General features: G+C 44.1%; 1 protein-coding gene across 1 annotated transcript in view; it reads left to right on the top strand.

The window, feature by feature from the left end:
* The window catches only part of LOC138498349 (transient receptor potential channel pyrexia-like), a 738,095-nt gene that overhangs the window by 242,861 nt on the left and 482,664 nt on the right, over positions 1-12,570 (top strand). The gene's annotated exons all lie outside the window — the stretch shown is intronic.

Raw genomic sequence — 12,570 nt, 5'->3', positions numbered from 1 at the left:
CATAACATCACAGTAATCACCGATTATCGCAACCTACAATACCTCACGACGGCAAAGGCTAAATCATCCTGTCAACTCTGATGGGACTTATTCTTCGCAGAATATGATTACATAATCACGTACCGACCTGGAGTCCAGAACGGAAAGGCCGATGCCCTGTCCCGCATGGGTATTGATGAGAACGCATATTCAACCCCAGACCCTGTAGCCATTATTCTGGGTGAAAGACTACTAGGGCTTACAACAACGTTATCTCTGGACGAACTCCAAAAAGAAATTCAGCTCCTAATGAACACTGAGGCTTTACAAGACTGGACCACTGAAAGTGAACATCACACAACAAAGGACCAACTCCCATATTTCAGAGGGCGTTTATATCTACCGAGTAAGGCGTTACAAGAACAAGTAATTTCTGGTTATCACGACTCCCTGATAGGACATCCAGGAATTGCCAAGACCCTAGCTAAGGTGAAAAGAAATTATTGGTGGCCGACCTGGCGAAAGGACATCACACAGTTTGTTCTGACATGTGGCATTCGTGCACAGAATAAATCCCAGAAACAAAGACCTGTGTGTTTCTTCAACCCCTGGAAATTCCACCTGCACCTTGGCATACACTCTCCCTCGATTTCATCACAGATCTACCTCCTTGCCAAGGATTCAACACTATCTTGGTGGTATTTGACCTATTCTCTAAAATGGCCCATTTCAATCCGCTTAAGGGTCTACCAAACGCATATAGTCTGGCAAAGATATTTTTAGAGCAAATCGTACTATTACATGGTTTCCCCTCCGTCCTGATTTCAGATCGAGGTAGTCAGTTTGTGTCTAGCTTCTGGAGAAAAAATTGTGCAATTGCCAAAATCGATATCCGTCTATCCACTAGTCACCATCCCCAAACTGATGGCCAAACGGAGCAGACGAATCAAACACTAGAGCAATACCTAAGGTGCATGCTACATCAAGGGGAAGGAAGTTTGAAGGATGTGCTGTGGATAGCCAAATATGCCTACAACAACTCGCCACACACCAGCACCGGACAGAGTCCATTCTATACCGTGAATGGAAGGCATCCACGTACTTCCGAGTTGGATTCCCCCATGGCCTTGGAAATGCCTGTGGTAAAAACCTTACATACAACCATCACTCAGGCCTCCAAAAGGGCAGCAGAACACTTGATCCAAGCCAAAGAAAGACAGAAAAGATTCTCTACCAACACCGAAGTAAAGCCCCAGAATACCAAGTTGGAGATGAAGTCTGGTTGGCATCTCGACATGTGCCCATAAGAGGAACTCAAACATTTTGTCCCAGGTACCTAGGTCCCTATACCATCAAAGCTATTATAAACCCTGTGGCGGTAAAACTAGCTTTACCACCAAACATGCAGATCCATCCCGTATTCCACGTATCACTCCTAAATCCTGTTCAGCCTGGAACTCGGGTCAAGGCACCACCAAATCCGGTATTGGTTAACGGAGAACCCGAATTTGAAGTCAGAGACATACTAGGTTCAAAACTCACCAGGTCCAAGTTATATTATTTAGTGGACTGGAAAGGATACAGCCCTCAAGAAATGACATGGGAGGCTAGCAAGCACATCCATGCGCCACGTTTGGTAAGACGTTTTCATCGGAACCATCTGACCAAACCAGGGTCAGACGGAGAAAATACTGTGAGGGTGGAGTGCTGTCACGATCCATGCTCCTAACCCCCTCAGGTTTAACAGCCCCCTGGCATCAGTGGGGCTACAGCCCTTCACAGTGTCCCAAGGGCCTTTAAACTCCATCATATGAATACATGGAGTCAGTCCTGGCGCCTTTGGCGCCAGGCTCGTTATCAGGAATAGGGCAAGTACCAGCTTTGGACTTTAATCCAACATGGAGGTCTGTTACACAGCTCAGTTCCTAGAACAGAGCTATGCAGACCAGTGTTTTGGGTGTGGTCGGACCTTCAGGTGTGGCTGGCTTTAAAAGCCACGCCCAAACTGGAATATACGCTTCGCGTTATTCTGCACTCCTGCGCGTAACGCTCACTGTGTCCAGCTCCTCCTTATCTGCTTCTCCCGCGGCCCAATCCTGAAGCCACCGATCCGAATTTCATCACCAACCTGGAAGAACAAGAACAGGATTAACAAGCAAGTACACTTACCTGAGTGAGCAGCAGATCCTGAATCCATCCTGCACTTCGTTTGCCTCGCCCGTCTCTGGATTTCACCGCAACCTGCAAAGGTGAAGAAGAAACAAGGACAGCATTAATAACAGCTCTTACCTGGGCAAGCAGTGGATCCTGACATCAGTCCGTGCTTCGCTCGCTCATCACTCCGGAACATCACTGCAACCTGTAAGGGTGAAGAAACAAGGACTGCATTAATAAAGCACTTACCTGGGCAAGCAGTTCCGCGCTTCGATCGCTCACCACTCCGGAACATCACCGCAACCTGCACAAAGAAGAGAAGAGAATACAGGTTAGCAACTAACTCTAATAATAAACAGTGCAGGCTCCGCGCATCAACAACTTACCATAGTCTCTGCCATCTGGTGTTGCAAGCTCTGAAATCGCAACCACCCCTGTGGAAACAAAAATACATTATTAGAGAAATAGCATAGTGGAGAAAAGTAACGCCGAGAAGACAGACAAAATGAAGGGAGGAGAAAGAGCCAGAGTAGAGACTGAAAGACACTATAACTCACCTGAACACAACAAGCAGAGTCGGAGACACAGCCGGTCTGGACCCGACATAAGGGCACACGGACCAGTGAAGCAACTAGGTCCAATGGAACGCCCACACCTACCACGCGCCCCTGCACAGAGACACAGGACAGAGAGTTCAACGCACAAAAACCGAAGGTCAGAAATAACCCCCAAGGGAGGGAAATTAGATCAGAGGGAGGTGGGAGCCCACCCATCACAGGCCCAGTATCTTAACCCTCCATTCTCCTGTTATAGGCGCTACCCAACATCTGGCACATAATCAAGCAGAGAAGGGTCCGGGATAGTGCAAAGCCTCCATTCAGTATTGTGTGGCACCCCCGTGGATACCAGGTGAGCGTAACACCAGCAAGCCACTGTCCTAGATACCTTTTCAAGACCATTCTTTTCAAAAAGTACTTTCAATGACCTATGGTCAGTCCTGATAATAAATTCTGCTCCCCGCACACAATTGTGAACATTTCCACGCCCCAGTGACAAGCTAGAGCCTCCTTCTCCAACACAGAATAATTTCTTTCCGCCCCTCTTAACATCCTCGAGGCATGTGTCACAATCAGTTCTTGACCATCCTCCTCAACTTGCGTCAAAACAGCTGCAATTCCTGAGTCGCTGGCATCAATGGAAATGACACTCCTCCTCCTAGTGTCGAACATGGCCAAAGACCTTACCATGCCAATTTTCCCTTTTATTGTTTGAAATTTGCTCTCACAATCTGCATCCCACACAAACTCAACACCCTTCTTGAGTAAACTCCTAATTTGCACAATCTTGTCTGCAAAGTTGCACAAACATTTCTGATAAAATTCAATAATTCCTAGGAAGGATCTCAACTCTCCCTTCCCTTCAGGTGATCTTATCTTTTTGATCACATCCACTAAATCTTTCCTCTGCATCAACCCTTCACCTGATAGTTCATGTCCCAGGTATTCCACCACCTCCTTGCCGAACACACACTTTTCTGCTCTCAACGTGTGTTATCCCTTTCTGTTCTAGTATGTCCACAACTTTCTTTACATTCTCCTCGTGCTTTTCCCAACTGTATCCACATACCAGGATGCCATTTTGAAAATAATGCACATCGGGCAGCCCCTTCAACAACTTATCTATCACTTTTTGGAAAACCGAAGAAGCCGAGACCACTCCAAAAGGCATCCTGCAGAACTGAAATATGCCCTTGTGGGTGATGAAAACTGCCAATTTCTTAGACATTTCATCCAACCGTATCTGATGATATGCAGATGCCATATCCAGCTTTGAGAAAAATGTAGCCTTACCTATCATTGCAAACTGTTCCAACATATTTGGGAGAGGATGTCTTTCTGCTACAACACATTTATTCAACTCTCTTAGGTCCACACACAGCCATAACTCCCCACTGGCTTTCTTCACCAACACACACCCATTCGACACTCCCGGCCGATTCTATTATCCCAGCTTCCTTCAATTTCTTTTTTTGATCACTTTATTTATCATTGGAAAATAAAACATACAAAAGAAAGGTGACATGTACTTATCCATTACACGAGAGATATGCATTCAAATTGTAAAATACATATAGTAGCTAATTAACCAATCCTAACATAACTAAAATTCACAAATTCAAAACCTTAATGCACTACAACAAACCTCTATTCTACAGTAGAAATTCAAACGTCCAACAACAACAAACTCAACACACAACATCAAATAGAATCACAATAACCCCCATCTATCACATTCAGAAAATACTGCATGCGGCTAATAAACATCAGCTGTATAATTCATTGAAAGAACCCAAAATTCTAAGATAATGCTCCTCTCGCTTCTGTTTCGTTAACATTATTTTCTCATAGTCAGACAAGGTGCGGACATCTACCATCCAATCATCTACCGCCGGCTTTTTCCTTGATTTACAGACTTTTAATATTTGTTTAGCTGCTTCTACCAATACCCTATTTATCCATTCTGTTCTCACACTAGCCATGTCTCCTCTCTCTCTGCTCGATAATAAAATCATCGAGTAAGATGTTCGTGGTAGTGAGTCTCTCAGCATAATGTCTAAACTATTCAAGATATCACTCCAACAGGTAGACAACCTTGAGCATGTCCATAGCATATGAAGCAAGGTGTCCCCATTAAGACCACAGCCCCAACAGATAACATTGTCCAACTATCCTAGCTTGGCCATTCGAGCAGAGGTCCAATACAATCTACAAAGGATTCTCTGTCTAATATAACTTAGTCCTAGATCCATCTTTGACTGCACGCCTATACGAAGCAGGCTTTCCCATTCCTCATTAAAAATATCCATACCAAGCTCCTCCACCCAAGCCCGACATAGTTTTTCCCATGATTCTACAGGCAAGTTGTCCATCGGCATTAGTTTCATGTATGTTGTACACTGTACATGGAAGAGAATGGATAACCTCACAGACCGTGGGTCTCTCTCTCATTGGATCCCCTAACATTCCCAGCTGTTCAGTTCAAAGAAACTTCAGGTCTCTACAAAGTTGCATGTTCCCTACCCCCAATCCTGAAAGATTATCTGAGGCATTCGAAGGAGATCATACGGTCACTTCCCAGACATCACGTATCGTAAAAATGCCTTTTTTGACCCAGCTTTGCCAGCATAAGGTCTTATTCGCTGTTTGAAGCCACTGATTATGACATAGAGATGCATCCTAGTGTATCCAGATGGTTTCCCCTCTGGCAGCCATAAAGGTTTGTAGGGCCCAATCTCACAGTAGATTTTGGCATCTTAAACATTGAGTACATGTCACGTAAAGCATAAGGCGAAAATTGCTCACTCTCCATAATCTGCCAGTAGGGCAAATCCTTACCAATGTCGGAAAAGTAGAACATAAACTTCTTTAGAACAAACTGAGCGCAATAATTCAGTAGATTAGGATACCGAAAACCCCCTTCCTTCAGAGGGCGCATTAAAATGTACTTAGGCATCTTAGGTCTATTGCCTACCCCCCAAAGGAACTGCTGAAAGACCTTATCAATACTGCCAATGACCTTCTTGGTGAATTTCAAAGGGATAGATTGGACAATGTAGAGCACTTTTGGCAAAAGAACCATTTTGATGGCATTGATTTTCGCCCAGAGCCCCAGTGTTAAACAACCCCATTTTAATATATCCCTCCGGAACACCTCTAAAATGTTCGCGACATGGTATTCGGCCATCTTTCTTAGGTCCCGAACCAGGTAGATTCCTAAATACTTAATTGCTCCCATCTCCCACTGACAATTCCATGAACCCATATCACCCCTCGGTTGTGTAACATCTAGAGGAAAGACCACCGTCTTATCCCAGTTGATTTTATGTCCAGACAATAACCCCACTTCCTCGAACATGCATTTTAGCCTTTCAATCCCTTCCAGCGAATTGGTCAAGACGATAGTCATATCATCCGCATAACACAGGATTTTAATTTCACTATCCCCGTATTTGAGTCCATGTAAGCTCTGCTCTTGCCTTATGTATGCAATCAATGGCTCTACTGCAGGGTTAAAAAGGTATGACGACAACGGGCAGCCCTGTCTAGTACCTCTCGACAGGAAAAATGGGGACAACAGAACGAAATTGACCCAAACTCGAGCACTGATGGATGAGTTCAGCACTTTAATAACTCTTGAAAAAGTATACCCAAAACCCATCTTTCTAAGTGTGTGGTCCAAGAATGTCCAATTAACCTGATCAAAGGCCTTTTCTGCATCCATAAAAATTAGGAGTGCATTCTGAACCTTTTCCTTTAGAAGTCCAATTATATTTATTAGTGTGCTACCATGGACATACCCATATCTGCCACGGATAAAGCCAACCTGGGAACGGCTGATCAGATCAGCAAAGCAACTATCAAGCCGATTAGGCATTATTCTAGGGAATATTTTAAAATCAACATTTAACAACACTAATCAGCCTATAGTTTATAGTTATCAGCGTATTTTTTATGAAACTTTACCCGGCTTCGGAATCACCACAATTCAGGCCTCTTTCATTGTGGGACACACAACCCCATTGGACATGAAACTATTGTACAGGTTACACAAAACCAGTATTAAAACAGGACCTAGTGCCATGTAGAAATCAACCGGAAGACCATATAAGATTTACCCGTATTGAGCTGGTTAATGTCAGCCAATATTTCCTCCCCCGTAATGGGTCTATCAACAGCTGCAGCTTGGTCATCAGACAGTCTTGTGAGAATAATTTTATCAAAGAATCCATCCATATCCTCAAGCATTGGAAATTGATCCTCCCTATATAGCGATTCGTAAAATTTCCTGAAACCTTTACATATCTCATCTTTCTTAACTTTATATTCCCCACCTTCACCCTCTACCCTATGGACAAAGGAGCTACCAATCAATCCATGCAGTCTATTTGCCAATAGCCTACCATTCTTGTCCCCCTGCTCCCAGAATTTCTGTCTCATGAAAAACATGCCTTTCTCATACTGGGCATCCATCTCGCTTTTTACGATGTTCCCGCATTCTCTCCATATCAGCTTTATCCTCGCTACTTCTTGTCATTTGTTACTTCTTCTGGCATGTTCCCAATTCACTCTCCAACCCCCTTAGTTCAGTCACTCCCTTTTTCCTCATGCGGGCCGTGATGTTCATCAGTTCAGCCCTAATTGTTGCCTTAAAGGTATCCCAAACCATTAGATGTAGAACCTTCATTTATCTCAAAGAAATTCTTAGTAAAGTCTTGTAGAGATTCAATCACCCCTTGTTCCTGTAATATATAAGTTTTCAGGTACCACTTAGGAGTTCCAGATCGGTCTATTCCCATATCCAACCGCATTGTTATTAGGGAGTGATCCAAAATAACTCTCTCCTTAATGTCTACACTAGAGACCTTTTCAACAAGTCTATCAGAAACCAAGAAATAATCAATCCTCAAGTACGAATCATGAACTGGGAAGAAGAAGAAAAATTCCCTCTCCACAGGATGCATGAACCTCCAAACATCAACCAAGTCCAGACTGTGTAAGAACTCATTAAACACATTGCTTGCGCTCTCTGCTGTGTATCTGCAATGGGCAGAGCAGTCCATCCTGTCATCGAGAACACAATTAAAATCACCCCCCAGGACTGTAGATTACCCATTCATTTCACTTAAAAGTGACAACATCTTCGTAAAGAAACCACTCCCTACAGTACACGGACTGCAAATAGACCCTATAGTGATTAACCTACATCTGAATCTGACATCCATCAGAATCACCCTCCCATCCTCATCCATTACTACTTTCTCCATACTCAAAATCAGACCCCTACGCAACAGTATACCCACACCCCTCGATTTAGAAGTATGACAGTTTAACGATACTCTACTAAACAGAGTGCTTTTAAGGAGGTGTTTGGATTCTTCTAGGTGAGTCTCCTGTAAAAGAGCAAAATCAATTTTCTCTCTCTTCACTTCCCTTCTCTTCCTGGGGATATTTAGACCTTTAACGTTCCACTAACAGATAGTTACATCACCCATCTCATGTCAGCCTACAAAATATAACCAACAACCCATTTCAATTTCCATCATTTGAAACAGGGTACAGGCCAGCAATCCTTATATTGTTTCTCCTTGAGAAATGTTCCTGTTCAGAGATCTTCAAGGACAGTTTCTCATTGCTGGTTCGCAATTCCCTTATTTGGTCCTCCAGTTTAAGTACTCTGTCATCCATCTTATTTAAATGAGTCTCCACCCTGTTGAAATTTGCATTAAGTTCAACATATTTTTCATCTGTCTTAGAGACCTTCTCCTTGATTTCAGCGATATCCAAGGTCAGCTTGGTCAATAGATCCAAAGTCATGTCCTCGCTATCATCAGGGTGCTTCTCCCCACCCCCCTTCTGTCGTTTAGCTGCTTGTTTTGGATCGGGTATGTCAGCATCAGCCATCCCTGGAGCTGGCAGTTCTAGAATCTTCCTTCAATTTCTTAAGCTCATCCTTTACTCCATCTCTCAACACCATCGGAACTGGCCATAGCTTCGCGGTCACAGGTGTACTCCCCTCCTTCAAGACGATCATGTGCATCATGCCTCTCACACAACCAATGTTTCTTGGGAATACTTTGGGGTACCTCTTGACCACGCACACATTTTCACTCACATGCAACACCTGCTCATCCGTGTTCGGGTCTAATCTTATTCTCAGACCATTTTGCTCTCTCCATCCCAATAATGTTTCACCACTCTTGGTGACGTACACCTTCTGCTAGGTTTATCTTCCCTTAAACTGTAACTGAGCCATGAAACATCCTATGACATCAATTTTCCTTAAATTGTACCCCCAAGCTTCATATCAGATGGCAATAGTTCACACACTTTGCCACCCACTGTATTTTCATAAACCTCATGTGACATTAGCTAAAGTTTTGCCCCTGAACCCACCATCACCCGCACCACTTTCCCATTGACACATACGTCAGCAAATGGACTCACACACTTATCCGTCCCATTACACATAACCATATTCAAAGTTACAACTTCTATTCACTCTTCTTCCTCCTCTCCAGAGGATTGCTGCACTTCCTCATTTACATATAACACTTTTCTCCCATTTCCAAGTGAATAATTCCTGCAGCAATTAGCACAGTGGCCCCACCTTTTGCACTTGTTACACGTTACTCTCCTCCCGGGGAATGCCGGGGAGCTTGCAAAGTGGTTGGCACTAGCACATCGAAAGCACAATTTTTCATCACCCTTGGACCCCCTTGTTTTATCATTCTTGCTATCAGAAGCGTCGTGCCCTCTTTGATTATGTACTTTGTTCCTCTTCTTTTTTATCTTGGCATACTCTTTCCCTGGGTCTCCCACCCTTAATATTTCACTAGTTGATGTTTTATTTTCCTTCTTCCCAAGTTTTGCAACACAAGCCATGCTGTGCTCAACTCTCTTCGCTATTGACACCACCTCATTCAGGCTTGGCTCATCCTTTAGCCATAATTCCTCTGTTATCCTGTCATTACAACAATGAATCATGAACTGATCCCATATATGTTCATCTAGCTTTTCTCCAAATTTGCAGTTGAGAGAGAGGTGTCGTAACGTCGTTAAATACTCCTACACTGACTCTCCTTCAGGTTGTTCTCTCACACCAAAATTATCTCTCCAGAAGGGTACTTGTTTTGATATCAAAATGGCGCTCAAGTTTGTACAGTGCCATATCAAATGCGTTGGTACCACTTTCTTGGTCCAAGTCTGATATTTCTGGTAGGGTTTCATAGATCCGTTGTCCTTCATAACCCAAAAAGTGCATTAAGAAGGATACCTTACATTCCGCCGATATAGTACTGCCACAAGCAGCTTTCCCGTAATGAATTAAATAAACCCTTCCTGCAGGGCCACTACTTCATTTTCACTGGCTCCAGACTTGCCATGAATACAGGTGGACGTTGTACCCCCGACACTGCCATTCCTCCGTTCCAGGAGCTTTTCTAGTGATGGACACTGTACAATGACGCTACTCCTTGTTGTATTTCACCACGGCAAAACGCTGCTGTTTTTTTGTTATATGCCTCATCTGGTGATGAAAATTACAGCCTTCCAGCATGCTATCCAACAAAAAAAAGTGTTTAAGTCGTGGAAGTTATATTGTTCCTCTGTTCCTTGATCTGATTACATCCGTTAGCATGAATCACTCTCAATGCTCACTTTCATTCACAGGTTGGAGAGGGGAAATATAGCATAGTGTTCCCTTTCGCCATTGTCTTGCCTTTGCTTTGCCTGAATGCCCTTCCTGGACCTCTAGGTCCTTACAAGCATGCGTGGGTTGGGAACTCCTCGTATTCCATCAGCTGTTCTGTCAGCTGCTGTGTGTTTTCGAGGGGCGTGCATGCACACACGCACCCTCTCTCCTACTGTTGCCTTGAAGGGGATTCTGTCCTTTGCTCACAAGCGCCTCTCCCCTTGGGCCCTAGGTGCACGCGGTTACCCTCAAGGCAGTGACCAAGGTTTTTAAGCTTCCTGCTCCCGCTCCCGGCTGTGCAGCGCTTGCCTTCTATTGTGCCTGTCAGGTGTTTTCACTCACCGCCTCTTCCATCGGCGTACGAGAGCAAGAGAGCCTCTTTCCTTCACATCCCGTGGGCTGCGGCGTTCTGCTCCGGCCCTCCTTCCTTCAGATCCAGTGGCCCGCTGCCTTCCACTCCGGCTCTGTCCCCTCCTGGGACCTCTCCTCTCCGATCAGGGAACCGCCTGGAAGATCCCCTTTTACCTGGAGCAAGTTTGAATTCCTACACACTTGCAGCGACGTGATGGATAGTGGCGGGCTGCCGAGTCAAATCCTCGTTGCCATTGCAAAGAAGCTGATTTACACACCATGTGTGTTTATTTGTCTGACGAGTTACATAGCAGAAAACCCCCAGCACATACACCATGACCTTGATCACCAACTGTAACACTACTGAATCCAAACATTCCACCACCCTGCTGTACAGTCCACATTCCGCTAGAAGACACGTTGCAACATAAAGGTTAGGTCTGGCATTCAAGGTCTGCCATCCTGTAGCCTCTTGCCCCTTTTGGAGCAGCTTGTTCTTGGTTTCCGATTGCTCTATGTCAAGTTCAAGATGACGACAGGCAGAGACCTCAACATTTCGAAACATCTAGGATTGACCGTCATCTTTAAATGTATTGCCCCAATTAAGGAGATTGGAAGATGTCTCCATCTTTTGCATAACACTCAAGCCTCCTTGGTAATCCAGTAGTGTTCAATGTATGTACATTGGCCTAACAATCTGTTAAATATGTGCCAGTGTTTTCCTTAGTTAACAGTCCTTGGTAAAACGTTCCGTCCTGCAGGTACCTGGGGAGGGGGGATGCTGAGATGGAGAAGGAAAAGGTGAAGCTTGTGGAGGAGGTGGGCTATAGCAACATAACGCCCAGCTTCCACATATTCCCGTTAACATATTAATTACGCATTTCCCACCCTGCAGCCGTCATGCACAAATGTTTACCGTGCGTTTTCCATCGATGAAGATTAAGATGAAGGAAAGCACAGTGAAGCTAAAAGAAAAAGTAACACACTAGGAAAAGGTATTTCAAGATAAAGTTGGTTCTTAGCTCGGTGGGTTATGACCTAAGGTACATAGAGTCTCGATTGCTCTAATCACAGGTTTGTGTGTTTTTAGGACTCATTACGCCCTGGAAGTGTTGATACGTTCTGCGAACTCACTGCAATGCTCACTGAGATGCTGCGGCCCCTTAACAATGGTGAATGTTTAAACGTGACCGACATAAACATGTATTTTCCCCAAACTTGTGCTAGCAAGTAAGCAAGCACAGCAACCAAGCCTGGACTGCCCAGGGTTATCTGAGGTGCCAGATTATCCCTCCCAAGTAAACATACATTTTAAACGAAGGATCTGAAATAAGCATTTTACAGCTTCATTTTTTGGGAGGAATTGGTAAAAAGCCGTAGGATTTACAAGCATTTCTGTAGGAAAATAAAATATACTGATACGTCAGATGCCAGGTGCAAGAGGAGTGTTTTGCCACCTCAAATCACGCAGATGCCAATCAGAAAATCATCTGCACATTAGATCAATAAATATTGTTGCCATGTTATTGAAATAGTGCCTGTTACAATGTACCACTACTACAGTGCGGAAATGCCAGCTGTACATTATATGCAAGTAGATAATGCACCTGTTTTTAATGTTGTGGCAGGAGTTTTATCATTCATTGCACATAATGTTTCCTGCACCGTTTAACAAAATACAAAATATAATCAGAATTAGCTACAAGTCTGATGCCAGTACATGCCAGGTTACTAAATAGTCACATTTCCAGCTCATTATGCCGGTCTGTCAGTTCAAACATCACCGTACAGATGTCCACATTTCGACAATGTCATGCAAGTATTAAGAATGCCGCG

Source organism: Ambystoma mexicanum, chromosome 5q (assembly GCF_040938575.1).
Source record: "Ambystoma mexicanum isolate Mex_15411 chromosome 5q, UKY_AmexF1_1, whole genome shotgun sequence".
Lineage (NCBI taxonomy): Eukaryota > Metazoa > Chordata > Amphibia > Caudata > Ambystomatidae > Ambystoma > Ambystoma mexicanum.
Note: the sequence above shows the minus strand (reverse complement) of the source record. Positions and strands in the feature narration are given on the sequence as shown.